Source organism: Dendrobates tinctorius, unplaced genomic scaffold, assembly GCF_039654945.1.
Source record: "Dendrobates tinctorius isolate UK_male_01 unplaced genomic scaffold, ASM3965494v1 ptg000034l, whole genome shotgun sequence".
Lineage (NCBI taxonomy): Eukaryota > Metazoa > Chordata > Amphibia > Anura > Dendrobatidae > Dendrobates > Dendrobates tinctorius.
Window position 1 is genome coordinate 21,231,899 of NW_027361702.1, and position 17,308 is coordinate 21,249,206.

Genomic DNA, 17,308 nt, shown 5'->3' on the forward strand with positions numbered 1-17,308 from the left:
TTTGCAGATCCTTTGATGAAAAATGTTTTAATTATAATGTATTAATGCAAAATGAATGCTGACAAACTGATAGTAGTATGCAATCATGAGTTGCATGACTTGTGGTTGAGGCCTCGCACTGTGAAACAGCTTTCAGTTTCTTTTGGGGATGAATCACCACTTTTCGATTGCTGAATCAGAAATGATTGCCCTGGAAAAGTCAAGGACTTTTTAATTCAGGACAGTTAATGAGCAAAATAACTGAAGCAAACTGCATACCAAAAAGACCACACATAAAGACCAGCAGGTGCTCGAGGATAAATAAGGTCCCGCATATACCTTATAAATAATGCACTAATAATGAAATAATAAGTTGCAAACTTCCACGTTCAGTGTGTATGTATCACAATAAATAAAAACTTAGGAAAAAATGATATTGAATTATACCAAACAGTATGAACAAAACAAAATACCCGATGCCCAGGTAAGGAATGAGATCACTGGTAGACTAGAGACAGTGGTATTAGTGGTATGTAAGGAATGAATGAATTAATGTCTCACCATACGGTAATTGTTTCCAGGGTGTGAACAGTTAGCGTGGAAAATCCAATAAATCCCATGCTATAGTAGTAGTCTTAGGATCTTCTTACTAGGGCGCTCCAGCTGGTAATGCTCTTTGTATCCATGTGTGTGACGTCTGACCGTTGGCTGGTGATGGAGGTCTTTATGGTCTTTTCAGACCTCTGTATTATGAGCGATTGATGTCACTCATCATTAATCAGATTTCACACACATGGAAGCACCTACTAGTTTTTCCAGATAGAAAAAATACTCTGACAGGTCTCTTTCCTTATTTCACACAGAAAGTTCCCAACCACTCCAAAAATTACAACATCCATTCTAGGTGGTGTCATATACTTCTACCTCTGGTTGGTCTTGTGCCGTCCCAAACTATTGGGTCATATTCTCATATTTGATGAAGTCTTTTTTTTTCCCACTCAATCCTCTAGTGTTACTTTCCAGTCCTTTCAATTCACTGATCTTGAGATGAAATGGTACAGTTTAATCCTGCGTTCTGTAGGGTCACAGAAAAAAAGTCCATACTTACCAATGCCTGGTCACAATACCAGTATACTGCTGGATGAGGAAAGCCTCATGATAAAAGATGAGATGAGAGGTAGCACAGATGTAAAGTACAGATGAACAACCACTCACACATCTATCATTCATGGAGGGTGTGGTGGCACGGAATTATAGATGTGGATAAGACTTGTGTAAAGTGCCAGTCATATAGTACACCTGGGCTACCTTCAACTTTTTATCATTGGAGCCTGCTGCAACATGCAGTATATTAATATGGCAACCAGGAACGGGTAAGTAAAGTCTTTTTCTGTGATTTTTTTTGGATTCAATGTCCTTTTTGGTGCATTAGACTGTAGCTTTACTGAATTCCCATTGATTGATGAAATAAATTACTATTTATGCACCAATATACTCAAATGGCATATGAAATGCTAGACACAAAGTAAAACACAATCAATCACGGAAATAAAACATGTAACAAGTCACTCTCATATTAGAATTATTGATCAGCAGATTGATCCACCGAAGATCAACTTTGAGTGGAGTTCCCTGAAGTTCGCAGGTCCCTGTTATTTCATTTTGCGATTGGAATCAATAATCTCACGAAAAAAAATAATAACATAATGCCCGGCACCATTTTATATACTACTGAAGCATCAGTGAAAGTGCTAATGAGGTATTGCATGGCTGCGTGGACTACCCTCGGGGGCTAATGCATAACATGGCTTTCATACAGTCTATCAAGGGGCTGTCAGTGCAAGTATAAAAGATGGGGGATGGCCAAGGAACACCAGTTTATGCTTGCATTATAGGGGGTCAGTAGGCATAGCTCATTCGGACTACAAAAAGGTCTAATCTGATTGTGATAAACTACAACATTGCTGAATCACATTGAAAATAGGAGTGGTAATTTGAGTCTGGGAATAGTAATCCAAATTTTCAAGTGATAGGGAAGAGCTGGACCTGTATAGTCACTCAGTGTGACTGTGAATTGACTGTACTGTACCTTATAGTGCATTAGTCACCAGGTTTTTACTATTCCAGTGATGTGTCACTTACTGGGCTGCTTAGCATAGATTTCACAAAATCACAGTTTTATCAGCAGGAGATTATCAGTAGAGGATTAGTAAACCTGCTGCCCTATAGCCCAACTCCACCCAAACAATGAGTATCAGCTTTCTGTGTACACAAGGCATAGGCAGAAAGCTGAAAATCATTTGTGTGGGCGGGGTAATACGGAGCTCCATATTCAGAGCAATGGTAAATCTTCAACAGTTAAAATACTGATTTTATGAAAAGGACAGCAAGCAGTTCGATAAGTGATACATCAATGGAATCAGGGTCTCTTCAAAAATTCTTAATAAATATAATTCTGGATTAATTATTCAACGGCTCATATACAAAAAAAATCAATCCTTAAAAGATACTTTATTAACCAATCATTAAAAAGTTTTCAAAACTTCAAAAAAGAGGCAAACAAAAATAGGCTTATTGCTGATTTTCAAAATCCAGCCACAAACACTAGAGAGTCGTTCCAATGTCAGGTAGAGGGTCACAAACCTATTTGTCCCTATAGGGACTCCACACTAAATGTGGATATCACCAGAGATGGAAGGGACTTTGATACGGGGTTAATTCCTATTAAGGGTTAACGGTCTGTTGTCCCTGCTGTGGGGTTAATTGCGGGGTTAATTCCTATTAAGGGTTAACAGTTTTGTTATCCCTGGTATCTCTAGTTGCGGTTTGAGGAAGTGATACTTGTCACAGTTATAGACGACACATTGAAATGTTTTATTACTCAGGGTGTTTATGTGCCATGATCTTTACAGGCATGCGTTTGTTTTGGCAGTGAGGGAGGAGGAAGCTTCTCCCTTGTTTTGGTATGCACGATGCATCTATGAGTGTGTACTTTTGCCTAGTGCTAGAGATCCTTGATGCAGCGATCTGCTGCTTTGGTCTGGACATGCACGCTGAGAGAGAGGGACTCCGGATCTGTATCGTGCCCCTGTGGCTTGTACGTCAGACGCGTCTAGGACTCGTGACGTCGGCTGGGGCGTGCACATGGTTACATGGGAGACGGATCAGCGCTCATGTGGCTGAAATGGTAAATGATCCACTACATAATGGCGGCGTCAGATAGGAAGTAAATGAAAGGAGGTATTTTTGGGACCTAAAATCATGGCGCAGATGAACTATATGAAGTGGAGACATATAAGGAGCATAAGTACTATGACCCCATTTTCCTCTATCACTTTGACTAGGTTGTAAGGTCGCTATAAATGACCAGTGGTCACCACATACCCATTGATACCTGCAACCAGGCATGACATCTGATGCTCGGAGGGAGCATTCATAATACATCATGGGCCTCCTGATGAACTCCTTTCACGGGAGGGAAACGCGTCGAGGCGATTTTTCATTGGCCATGAGCTAAGTTCTTACATATTTGTCAATTTTGTTGATTTAATACTTGGGGATAGTGCAATTTGAGCCGGGTGATCAATGGCTTATTGTTTTTGGGCATGAAGCAATATGAAAATATGCTGTTATGGGGGATTAGAGGTAATAGCAGCGGTTGGTGATTTGAGAAATGTTTATTAATGCTGTTTAAGAATACTCAGATGGTTGTATATCTGTTTTGATTGATACCTTACCCCCTTTATTTGAAACTGCCTTTGTCAAAGTACTATCACCCCGCCTACTATATATATTGAGGTGATTTTTCAGTGGCCATGAGCTAAGTTCTTACATATTTGTTAATTTGCTGATTTTTTTTTTTTTTTTTTTTGGGACAGTGCAATTTTGAGCCTGAGCGATCAATGGCTCATTGTTTTGGGCATGATGCAATATGAAAAATGTGTTGTTGGGGATTAGAGGCAATAGCAGCATTTTGTGATGTGAGAAATGTACATTAATGCTGCTTAAGAACATTTAAATGATTGTGTATCTGTTCTGATTGATATCTTACCCCCTTTACTTGCAACTGCCTTTGCTAATGCACTATTATCCCATACAATGTATACATCAGTTTGCAGATACATTTTTTTTTTTTTTATTATTAAAACATTTTTTGTCTTTGGGGGGGATTTTTTCAGGGATAATTCTAATTTATTACCCCTGTCTCCCTTGGCCATATGTTCTGACACCCTCTTTCCTCTTTCTGGGTGAGAAGTGTAAGGGTCAGCCCACGTGGAGCGGGGGCACCAGAGTAACGTAGGGTGTAAAAGCTCCGCTGTCAGGCAGGGAGACACCTAAATAGGGTTATTTAGACCCCTTTTCCTCCCAAAGCAAATGTTTACAAATCTGCCAAAAATTAGAGTTTTTTCCAGTTACTATTCCTTATATTTTTGTCTTCGTGGTTTGTGGCATGGGGTTATTATCTATTATATTTTTGTCCCCGGCCATCTGTTGTACTCCAAGCTGATGTCATTTAGATAGGAGTCAACAGGGTGATTAGGGAGAGCCGCCGAGGAGCGGGGGCGCCATTTGCGTATCAAGATGGTGCCAACCTCCGCTGTCAGGTAGGAGAGAGATATAGGGCCCTATAGGGACAAATAGGTTTGTGACCCTCTACCTGACATTGGAACGACTCTCTAGTGTTTGTGGCTGGATTTTGAAAATCAGCAATAAGCCTATTTTTGTTTGCCTGTTTTTTGAAGTTTTGAAAACTTTTTAATGATTGGTTAATAAAGTATCTTTTAAGGATTAATCAGGGTCTCTTCCCTACATTATGCTGATTTCAGATGGGGTTGCAAAATCCTTATCACAAATTCCCTTTAAGAACAGCCTTTTTTATTTTTCACATACTGAAAATGTGACACCCCAGAGTCCGGTTGTCACAGTGACATTGCCTCCCTCTAAAGGTGAAGTCATGCTTGAAGGCAGAAAGGGGACCCCCATGCCAGGTAACATAGATTAAATAACAATTCCTACTGCAGGTCAGAAAAGCGAGCTGCCTTATAAATTCTGGCCAGCAGAGGGGGTTGGTGAGTCAGCTAGAAGTGAGCTGAGGGAGTTGTCATGGAAACGAGAGCAGCTGTGAGCAAAGGACAAGACAGTTAAACGTGAGGTAAAAAGTCTTTCTGGAAGATTCAGTCAGTTCAAGAGAGGAAGCTGATCTGTGAAGAGGGAAAAGGACAAGAGCAGAGACAGAGAGGCTCTGGGGAAGCTGAAAGCAGCATATAGCTGACCCCAGAGCGAAGCGCTAATAGAGAGAAAAGGGATTTCTGAGTCCTTGGTGGTCAGGAGCTGTATGTCCTGCTCGCCGAATCTGAAAGTACAGGGGATTGTAAATTCCTGTGCGACATTGAACACATGAGGGCACGTCAGCGGATAAGCAGCCCGGGTCCGACGGTGAAAAGGACGGTACCCGTGGAATAGGCTCATGCTGACAGCCATACAGGTTAGTGAAATCATCATGTAATTGAGAGTCGCAGCTTAGATATTACAACGGAGACCCACACACAAAGCGGAGAAGGAAGGTCCTAAACCCCCACCTGGTAAGGTGGATCCCCTGAATGCCTCCAGGTGAGCCGGACTCATTCCATCACCTGTATGTGGTACTCCGGATTGCAACCAATTACCAGTAAAAGGTAAAGAAACTGCACCTCTCTGTGTCCTCTCATTCCTCTGCACCCCAACGTTCACAGCCATCTTAACTATTAATCTAACATCTTTGCCCTGGGACTATTGCTCTACCTGTGGAGAGCCATTTTCACCTCAGCTGCGACACACCAACAGTCTCAGGGGAACAACACCGCAGCGCTGGTCACCTCTGACCAGAATACCACCGGTGGCATCACGTATTTAATCATCTATAAACTTTATCTTCATTTTTACCACACTTCAACATCACACAACAAACCCCCCTATTTTATTATTTAATGGACGCCCCAGGGCCATCGACTGGGTCACCGCCGCCGTGACACCGTCCCCCATTGAAGTCGACGGGCCCGGTACCGAGTACCCCACGGCCCTGCCCACGCTCACGCGCCCCGGGCGCTCCAACTGGCATCACGAACAGGATTTAGCGGGCCTAGCAAAGCTAGGTAAAGGAGCCTGGCAAAGCTGGGTACTATGCGCCATAGACTTTATTAAATTGTGTGCTAAAGACTTTACTGAGCTTTCAAATAACCGCCACACAGTGCGTGTGAGCAGAGAGGGGCGTGCCAGTGAAGCTGGAGATGCACTCTATTGTGAGCAAGTGAAAAACAGAAAGAAAATGCCCAACGCAGGTGAAGATTCAGCGTCGGTCGCAGCCGCAGTCTCCATAATGCCGCAATCAATGCCATATATACAAGGAGCAGCCTGGTTACCTCAGTACTCAGGGGAGTCGCACACTCTGAGCGATTTTAAAGAAAGACTATGTAGTTTGTTCAAAGTGTACCCCCTGTCAGAGAGCCAAAGAGTCAGTATCCGCATTAGCCAGTTAACTGGTGTGGCCCAGAGGGAAGTAAAGTCCTGGCCAGACACTGATAAAGGGACTGTCCAACAAATCCTGGCCAGACTGAAGAACACTTTTGATACCCGCACTGCAACAGAGATAAAAATGAGATTCTTTGGGTGCAAACAGAGAGTGCAGGACAATATACGGGACTATGCCCTTAATCTTCAGGAGGCACTACGGGCCGTAAAGTAGGTTGACCCTGAGAGCGTGCAAGATGAAGATAGATTACTAACAGAGCAGTTTATAGAGGGACTCCAGTCTAACAATCAAAGGACACAGCTGCGCATAATGGCCCTACAAAATCCTGAATTGGACTTTGCACACTTTAAGGATATAGCCATCCGAGTGCTGCGTGAACCAAATGTTAGCAGCACAGAGCCCTCTATGCATCCAGCAATTACATACCAGCAGGAGGCAGCATCCTTTCCAAAGACCTCTATTGAGACTGACAAGCCGTCCCAAGATGATGACTCTGCTGCAGACTTACGTCTCCAAGTCAAGGAACTAACCAAAAGTGTGGCTGCACTCACAAAGACTGTGCAGTCCCTACAAGTGACTCCAAAGAAGAAGATCCAGCTGGCCTCCAGTCCAGATGACGTCCCATGCCCATGGTGACAGCAGTAGAGGATCCCACCGACCAGAGGGAGACAGTGATCATTACGACGAGGACCGACAGCCCATCTGTCGCCACTGCAACAAGGCGGGACACCTTGCAAGGTCCTGTCATTTAAACAAGCAACCCCTGAGGCAAAGGGCCAACCCCCAGGAGTAAGATGACCAGGCCCACCAAATTGTCGAGACAAGTATGTAGGAGGACGACCAGTCCTGCCTGTCGTGATTGACGGTTTTCCGATGAACGCTTTACTGGACACCGGCTCCCAGGTGACAACGATGCCATATGTTCTTTTTAAGCAGTACTGGGCTGATTCAGACATTACTCATAGCCCAGACAAAGACCTTGCCATTTTTGCCAGCAATGGTCAGCCCTTGCCTCAGGTGGGGTATAAAGAGGGGACCATCAAGATTGGCCGAGTACAATTGCACTCGCAAGGTTTGATTATAGTAGATATTGACAAATGATAATGCCATCCTATCATTACTTTAGGCACTAATGTAATTGAAAATTGTCTTGGAGAAATTATTGCTTTGTTACAACATGTAGCCGAGACCGCCAGCTCCTGTCAGCAACGGGTTCTGCAAAAGGAGGTCAGAGCACTGATGCAGAGACAACAGGTAGAGCTGTCTGGTGGAGAAGTCGGCAGTGTCAGAGTAAGTAATCCTTTCCCCATTGCAGTACCTCCCAGAAGTGAAATGTTAAATTAGTGTCAGGCAGCAATAGGCCTAAGGGGTCAAGATTACCAAGCCATGGTAGAACCCATGTACTCTGATAGTAGGCCCACTATCCTGACAGCCATAGGGGTAGTTGATGTCCACAAGGGGAGAGTACCAATACGCATCTTAAATTGTGGGGAGAGAGAGGCCCAGTTACCCCGGTATGCCACCCTTGCTAAGCTGTTCACTGTCAGCAACAATGAAATAGAGGCACTGGAACCCTTGCTTCTGTTTGACAAGGTGGAAGAGAATGGCTCTGAAGGGCAGCAGGAGGATTGGTGTCAGCAGCTACACGTAGGCACTGACTCCACCCCTTCGCACCAAAAACATGGGGCTTACCGGGTGGCTGGAGAATTTGAACGGGTCTTCAGCAAGCATCCTCTAGACTTTGGGCAGGCAAAAGGGGTTCAACATCATATCCCCACTGGAGATCATCCACCCATTAAAGAGAGACACCGGCCTGTACCCCCAGAACACTATCAATGTGCCAAGAGTATGTTACGGGAGATGAAGGAGGCTGGGGTAATCAGAGATACAGTAATTGTAGCCCCTGGGCTGCTCCATTAGTCCTCGTTAAGAAGAAAGATGGCACTATGAGAATGTGTGTAGACTACAGGCGGATTAACAGCATTTCACATAAGGACGCTTACCCATTACCTAGAATTGAGGAATCACTAGCTGCACTGAGAATTGCTAATTATTTCTCTACCTTAGATCTCACCAGTGGGTATTGGCAGGTTCCTGTGGCAAAGGCAGACAAAGAGAATACAGCATTTACAACACCAATGGGCCTCTGCGAGCTTAATTACATGCCGTTCGGGCTCAGCAATGTGCCAGGAACATTTCAGCGGTTAATGGAATGCTGCCTTGGACATAAAAACTTTGAAACCGTTCTGTTGCACCTGGATGACATCATCGTCTTCTCCAAAACCTATAAAGACCATTTGAAGCACCTAGCAGAAGGTACTCGAAGCCCTGTCAAACTTTGGCTTGAAAGTAAAGCCGTCCAAATGTCACCTTTTGAAACCCAAGGTGCAGTACCTAGGCCATATGATGAGTGCGGAAGGTGTGGCACCCGATCCTGACAAAAGTCACCATTATCGGGGACTGGAAAAGACCTAGCACTATTCATGAAGTGAGAATTTCTTGGGTTAGTAGGCTACTACTGAAGATTTATCAAGGACTTCACCAAGGTAGCAGCACCGCTGCAAGATCTTCTATTGGGCCAATCCAAGAAGGCCAAGAACAAGAGTCTTCCGTTCGAGTGGAACAAAAGGATAGAGGAGTCCTTTACCAAGTCGAAACTGGCCCTCACGGGAGATGATGTCCTGGCCTACCCTGACTATGACCAATCATTTGTACTTTACACTGACGCCAGCAACATGGGATTAGGAGCAGTGCTTTCACAAGTGCAGAAAGGCAGAGAGAGAGTGATTGCCTACGCCAGCAGGAAGCTTCGTCCCACTGAGAGGAACCCCAACAACTACAGTTCCTTTAAACTGGAGTTCCTCGCCATAGTCTGGGCGGTAACAGAGTGCTTCAAGCACTACTTGGCTTCAACAAAGTTCACCATCTACATGGACAATAATCCGCTAACCCACCTGGAGACAGCAAAGCTTGGGGCACTTGAGCAGCGATGGATGGCCCGGCTATCCAACTACGAGTTCACCATCAAGTACAGAGCAGGAAATAAGAACGCTAATGCGGATGTGTTTTCCAGGATGCCCAATTCACCAGACGGGTGACAAGATCCAAAAGAACTCGAAGAAATTGAGTTACCAGCCTTCCACTGTCCAATTGCAGCCCAGCGCTCCCAAGGAGTGAGGAATAAGTGCTTTATCATACGAGAAGCAACATTGAACCCATTACCCCATCATGAGTGGGCAGAGACACAAGATAGTGACCCAGCTGTTCGCCTAGTAAAGGAGTGGCTGGCACAAGCTGATGCACACCCTGGTCCAGATGACCCACAGGAAGCACAGCAGCTATGGAAGGAAAGAGGCAAACTGTTCATCTATGAGGGTAAACTGTGTTGGAGGAACATCAACTCGCGCACACATGAACTGGTCTGGAAGGTGGTAGTCCTGAAAAGAAATGCGCCAATGGTCTTGGAGGCATACCACAATGGAGCAGGACACTTTGGTTGGAAGAAGTTGGAGGTCCTACTTCGTGAAAGATTCTACTGGGTTGGCATGAGGAGTTCCATTGAGAAGTGATGCCGAGAATGTGGTCCATGCAACCTGCGCAGAAAAGACCGTAACAGCCAGCGAGCTCCATTGCAGCCAATCATCACAAAACAGCCACTTGAACTGGTAGCCTTGGATTATGTGAAGTTAACTCCAAGTAGGAAAGGCTACACCTATGTTTTGACCATCGTGGACCATTACTCAAGGTTATTGGTAGTCGTGCCTGTTAAAGACCAAACAGCGAAGACAGCAGCCAAGGCATTTCAGCAGCACTTTTGTCGACCGCACGGATACCCTGAACAAGTGCTCACCGATCAAGGTCCAGCCTTTGAGGCAGAAGTATTCCAGGAGTTCTGTAACATGTACGGTTGCAAGAAAATCAGAACAACGCCGTACCATCCACAGACAAATGGTATGTGTGAGAAGATGAACCAGTTGGTAATTGACTTATTGAAGGCCTTACCTCTGGAAGAACGAAACCAGTGGCCAGAGAAGTTGCCAGATCTGGTAGATCTATATAATCACATACCGGTAAACTCCACAAATTTCACTCCTGCCTACTTGATGAGAACAAGACCCGGCAAGTTACCCATTGATTTGGACATGGGAGTCTTAACACCAGAGACAACATCACCAGATGTAGACTGGGATATAGAGCAGCAGCAACAATACCGCAAAGTACAAGAATGTGTGGAGAAAAGTTTGCCCCAAGCAAGACAGAGGCAGGAAAGGAATTACAATCATCACGCCCCTTTCCCTTGACACCAGGAGAACAAGTACACAAAAGAAAGAGACGTGTTCACAAACTAGATGACCAGTGGGAGGCAGAGCCATACACAGTAATACATTCAGACTTTAATAACACCAAGAACAGCCCCCTGAGGAAGCCCACACGATACGCGCATTGGGGCTGCTTTGCGTGTGGTACATCTGGACTCATTTGGGTAAGAACTTTCCTCCATGATTGTATTATGGCACCTTAATTATTTGGAGCTAATTAGTCTGTTTATAGGTGATCACCAACAACGTACAAATTTATATAGGCTAGTCTCCTATTTTAAGTGGCCATATATTAACTAGGACAAAAATTTTGGGCAATATTTATAGACAATCTAATTTGGATTTTTCTATACCCAGTCCCTATATGAACTATTTATACCACATTGACACTGTTCATGTCCTTTATATATATTTTTTATTTTTGAAAAATGTGCTATATTTGAACAATGTGTTGTCCTAATAACATTTTCTATGATGTAATATTAATAAAATTTGGTACTTTTTGACACTCTATACAGGTCTTTGTACTCTTTTTTGTGGTTTTGATTTAATAACACCAAGGTATGCCTCATCAGCAAAGAGGGAGGAGAAACCTTAGAAGCAGTCTCAAGAGATCATCTAATCTGTTCCCGTGCTAACAGCGAATCTGTCAATCTCATGGTAAGTCTAGGAGTAAAGGTAAGGCAGTCTAGAATACCAATCTTACACAAGTCTACTTATAGCTTAATGACTAGTGCACCCACAGTAGACATCAGAGAACAGGTCAGGTCATCAGAAATACCTATACTGCGTAGATCCACTCGTAGTACTAAAGGTCAGATCCCTGCCCATTACAGAGATTACATAATGTAAATAAAGTAATAAGAATGTATAGTTGTAACCGTTAAGCATGAGAGCCTACAGAGACTTACTGTATGAACCTTTTAAAGTATTCGTAATAACCAGTTAAAGGACAATTGGGCCACAGGACTATGTGTGGTCAGAACTTTTACTTGTAAATAAGTTACTCCAAAAAGGCCTTGAAAATATGCCGCCGGCGTGGCCGAAAAACAGGCCCATCTACAGAGTGCCCTGTAGCTACGCCTAGGGACGACACACAAAGTGGGTTAAGGCGGTTCCCACCAACCAAACTCCAGGTACAAGCACAAAGACAATTCCTGGATAGCAGCTTAATGACTGGTCGCTGCAGTAGCTGTGCTATTGTTTCTTTTTCTTGTCTGGTTTTTGATAATTTTTACATTTTTAAGACTTTGTAGATTTTCATTGATTGTTGTTGTTAACAATTCTTGTTATGTTTAACTCAGTCCAGGAGTACTGAACTTAACTGGGGGGAATGTTACACCCCAGAGTCCAGTTGTCACAGTGACATTGCCTCCCTCTAAGAGGTGAAGTCATGCTTGCAGGCAGAAAGGAGACCCCCATGCCAGGTAACATAGATTAAATCACAATTCTTGCTGCTGGTCAGAAAAGGTAGCTGCCTTATAAATTCTGGCCAGCAGAGGGGGTTGGTGAGTCAGCTAGAAGTGAGCTGAGGGAGTTGTCATGGAAACGAGAGCAGCTGTGAGCAAAGGACAAGACAGTTAAACGTGAGGTAAAAAGATCTTTCTGGAAGATCCAGTCAGTTCAAGAGAGGAAGCTGATCTGTGAAGAGGGAAAAGGACAAGAGCAGAGACAGAGAGGCTCTTGGGAAGCTGAAAGCTGCATATAGCTGACCCCAGAGCGAAGCGCTAATAGAGAAAAAAGGGACGTCAGAGTCCTTGGTGGTCAGGAGCTGTATGTCCTGCTCGCCGAATCTGAAAGTACAGGGGATTGTAAATTCCTGTGCGACATTGAGCACCTGAGGGCACGGCAGCGGATAAGGAGCCCGGGTCAGACGGTGAAAAGGACGGTACCCGTGGACTAGGCTCATGCTGACAGCCATACAGTTAAGTGAAATCATCACGCAATAGAGGGTCGCAGCATAGTTATAAACAGCGGAGACCCACACACAAAGCGCAGAAAGAGGGTACTAAATCCCCACCTGGTAAGGTGGATCCCCTGAATGCCTCTAGGCGAGCCGGACTCATTCCATCACCCGTATGTGGTACTCCGGATTGCAACCCATTACCAGTAAAAGGTAAAGAAACTGCACTTCTCTGTGTCCACCTCTCATTCCTCTGCACCCCAACGTTCACAGCCATCTTAACTATTAATCTAACATCTTTGCCCTGGGACTGCTGCTCTGCCTGTGGAGAGCCATTTTCACCTCAGCTGCGACACACCAACAGTCTCAGGGGAACAACACCGCAGCGCTGGTCACCTCTGACCAAAATACCACATGTGGCGTCATGTATTTAATCATCTATAAACTTTATCTTCATTTTTACCACACTTCAACATCACACAACAAACCCCCCTATTTTATTATTTAATGGACGCCCCAGGGCCACGGACCGGGTCACCACCGCCATGACACCGTCCCCCATTGAAGTCGACGGGCCCAGTACCGAGTACCCCATGGCCCTGCCCATGCTCACGCGCCCCAGGTGCTCCACAAGAAAAGAGGGCAATTTTAAACCTCTCAATGCTAATTTGGTCTTTCTCTGTCTCCTGCTCTCTGTCTCCCTCCCTCTCTTCTGCTCTCTCACATTCTCACTTTTTCTCTTTCTTTTTCCAGGCAATTAAAGTCTATTTAGCATTACAATTTGCAGTAAGTTTATTAAAAACTAGTTACATTTTAAGGTAAAATTTATGAACTCGGGGAATTTGAATTTGTTCATTTCTAATAATACTGTTTCCTGATTTTGATGATTCTTCTTTTTCCCTTAATACCCTAAAGCAAAATGCAAGAAAAATATAATTGTTCAATTTAAGTCTAAAGTAGCAAAGTCACAATTACCAAATGTCACATGAAATGACTCACTATCTGTGCACCCATGTAGTCAAATGGCACATCAAAGGCGAAGCACAAAGTAGAACACACACAAATATGGAAAAAAACCACATAGAAAGTCACTTTAATATTATAATATTTCTTGGTCATTATGATTTTCCTTTTCCTTTGTGGTAAGATTACTCATCATAGGTGCTGTTAGAAAATGATGCTTGAGATCTACGGGTGTCTTCATACCACAGATAATGAATATTGTGTGGAGAGAAAACCGGTGAGGACAAGATGCTCTGATTTCTTCCCAAAAGAGAAAAGTTCTGAGTAAATAACATTTAATGTGGGAGTTTATATAGTAAGCGTACAATAGCTGTATGTATTGTAAAACAGTTCCTGCAACATAGTAAACCTTCAGAAGCAGAAAAGGATGGAACCACAAGATCTTGCTGGTCGTGAACTGCAAGCCACCATAAAGAGATTGTGTTATATCAGCAGCACTATTTGCGCATTGTGTCTAGTCTGCTTAGCTACCACACTGGCACTCTTCCTAAGCCACCGAACGGTAAGAAGATTCACTTACAATATTTAGACGTAGTTGCCTTTTTGGGTTAGAAATTGTAATATTATCTAATACGCAAAAGAAGAATACAAAAGTTGACTTTTTTATAAGTTTTACATTTGATTATATCACAAAGACCTTGTCACGAGTGTGTTACGTCCTCCTGGAAGATCTTGGGGTAGAAGATCACTATGTATTGTGAATCACAGATCTTCCATTTAGCCTGTGTGTTTGTGTCCCTTATTAAATGGATTTGATTTCCTTTGGTACTTAAGAGGGTAACATCCTTTCTATGCTGATCAAAAACTTCCAGCTTCATTTTCAGCTCTGGTCATTACCTCTACCTATAAAACCTGGCAAGACCCTCTCTGTCTTGCCAGTGAATGCTTTGCTCCCTAACTCCTTGGAGGCGCTGTGCTGAGTAGTAGATCGTTGTTGCTACTGGAGATTCGTCTGACTGTGCTAAAGCTAAGTGGCTGGAGTAGAGTTGTTGTAGTAGTGATCTGTAGTAGTACGTGTGTGTTTATCTCCTGGTCCCTATTCCCATTTGGTTGGTTCATTCCTATCCTTCCCTATATACCTTTTTTTACCTTTGGTGAGTGTTTGTATGCTTCTTTCTGTTATCCATGTTTTGTCTGTGTCTTGTTTTTCTTACATTTGTGTCCCAGGCCTCATGGAGTCAGAGAAGGGACAGTTCAAGGTTTAACAGGAGCATAGTAAGGTCGGAGATTCAGGCCTCTCAACCTTCAAGAGTACCCCCGGGACAGGGATAGATAGCATCCCAGTTTCAGTGACAGTTGAGGTCCCCCTTCCTTACCGAAGTGACAGACCCACAGTCAAACTTTCTGCTTTATCTCAACTAAAAAGTTCATTGGCAAATTTGGTTCTACTATATTTATTACTTATATTTTAAATTTTACTATGTTCAGAAGAATCCAGATTAGAAAGCCTATGAACAAACTATATGCAACACCTCAAATCAACTTTTATCTAAAATGTAATAGTGTTATGACCTGCTATGATTGCCAAATGAAAACTGATAGGAAACTGGCTAACTGATCTCAGTTATTACATGAATTTTAAAATTATTTTATATAGTGAAATCCAGAAAGCTAATGAGTATGCAATATACCCTAAAAAGCTCCACAATCAATTTTCATATCATTTACCATGCTTAGGGTTCACCAGAAAGTCAGTGAAGTCATAAGTTAAATCATGGAAACATATGTATAGTTTTATACTTACTAAGGATATGTTATTAAAGGGTCTGTCGGAAGCATTTGACCCCATTAAGATTTCTCTGCAGTTTTGATTTGTTACTGAAGAGAGCCGAGAACTGTAATTTTTTTTTATATTCTTAATTTTAAAGAGAAACTAAACTTTAATATTTTTAATAGTTTTGCCCAGTTTGATAAATTATGAAACTTTGCAAATCATTTTCTTAAGGGATTTGACTTAATTTTTGTAAAATAAATAGCACGCCAGTGGCTTCATAACCTTTATATTTCTCCAGTCTATTGTATTTTCCTGCCATCTTCTGCATTGATATCAGAATGTCCTCATTTGGAGTACAGGTGATGGCAGTGATGGATTAGCCCCGTCTCCTTCTCTGAGTTTTGTGCTGATCAGAACATTCATTCCATTGCAGCAGATTATTTCCAGAGTTAGTGAGACACAGGTGCTGATCCATCACTGCCATCATCTGTACTCCAATTCGGTACATTCTGATTTTGTTGGAATTGAAGGCAGAAAAATAGACTGAAGAAGTATAGGGGTTAAGAAGCCATAGTGAAATTTCATAATAAAGTAATTTGCAAAGTTTCAAAACTTTCAATGCTTGACAAAATTATTAAAAAAATGAAAGTTTAGTTACTTTTTAACTTTTTTTAGTCCCATTAGGATACTTATTATGTCCTTTTTTACATTTAATTTCTTCAAGCATATCCTATAACAATATTTCACTGCCTACACATCTAGACATTTCTTAGGTTATACCTATCATAATGCCAAAAGAGGTCAGGAGGAGAAACACAAGAATAATCAGTAATTTGTTTGGCACTTATGGATTTAATTGGTTGGAATGAAAGCTTTTTTTTTCAAAAATGGCTTTTCTTGTAGGAGCGTGACAGTCAGTCACAGATGGGTTCCCAACATGAACATGTGTGTTCAGCAAACAACGAGGATGTATTATTACATTCTATCGAGGCTTAAGGACCACAATCAGTACATCATTGTATTTTCATTTGTGAAATTGGTTTATCAGGGTTTTCGAGGATGAACAAAAGGCAATTTTTGCATCTGCCCAAAGGTTTTCAGTATTTCAGCACTTTTATTTGTTCTGTATCCCTTGCTGATGCTGTTCAGGTCTCCATCTATGTTCATGATGACAAATTGACCACAAAGAGGATATGTCTTGCAAGCAATAATCCTCTTATAATAATGATAATAATATAGTAGTGGCCTTTGATCTGCCTGTTAGCTCACATGATAGTAAAAATCCAGTGTCATAAAGGATTCTGGAATGTGACTCAAAAAGTAAGATACCAACACTAAAGTCTGAAGGCACATTGAGACATATATTACGTTATTTCTCCATTTTCCCCTTCTAAGAGTTTATGTTGTAACATGTAGCTTCAAAACTAAGGGATTTTGTGGATTTTAAAAAGTATAGAATGAGTTGAAAACCGTGAAAAATCTAGCTCCCACGATTCAATGAAATGTTAGATGGCTTTATTAAGAATTCCACAAAAATAGAAAAAAAATAGACACTGCTTTAAAAAAGTAATTTGTTTCTGATCACTTTGATCCTTCTTCCATAAACTAGTGTAGAAATTCTCAGGGTTTTGGATCACTTACCGTATTTTTCGCTTTATAAGACGCACCTGATTATAAGACGCACCCCCAAATGTGGTGAAGGAATAGAGAATTTTTTAATAAATGGGGTCCGTCTTATAATGCCAGTGTCCGTCTAACAAATCATATAGGGTATATGTCCCTCATAGCCCCCCCACCCTAAAATTAGCCCCCTTAATCTGGATATGGCCACCTTGTATTGAATATAGCCCCCTTGTGCTGGC

The 17,308-nt window shown here is 42.6% G+C and overlaps 1 long non-coding RNA gene across 1 annotated transcript in view; it reads left to right on the forward strand.

Annotated features, from left to right (window-relative positions):
* The first annotated feature begins 3,005 nt into the window (after positions 1 to 3,005).
* Positions 3,006 to 17,308, forward strand: part of LOC141087559 (uncharacterized) — a 122,323-nt gene continuing 108,020 nt past the window's right edge. Inside the window, exon 1 of the long non-coding RNA XR_012231691.1 lies at positions 3,006 to 3,166. This is a non-coding gene — a long non-coding RNA (uncharacterized lncRNA). The remainder of the gene's footprint in view (positions 3,167 to 17,308) is intronic.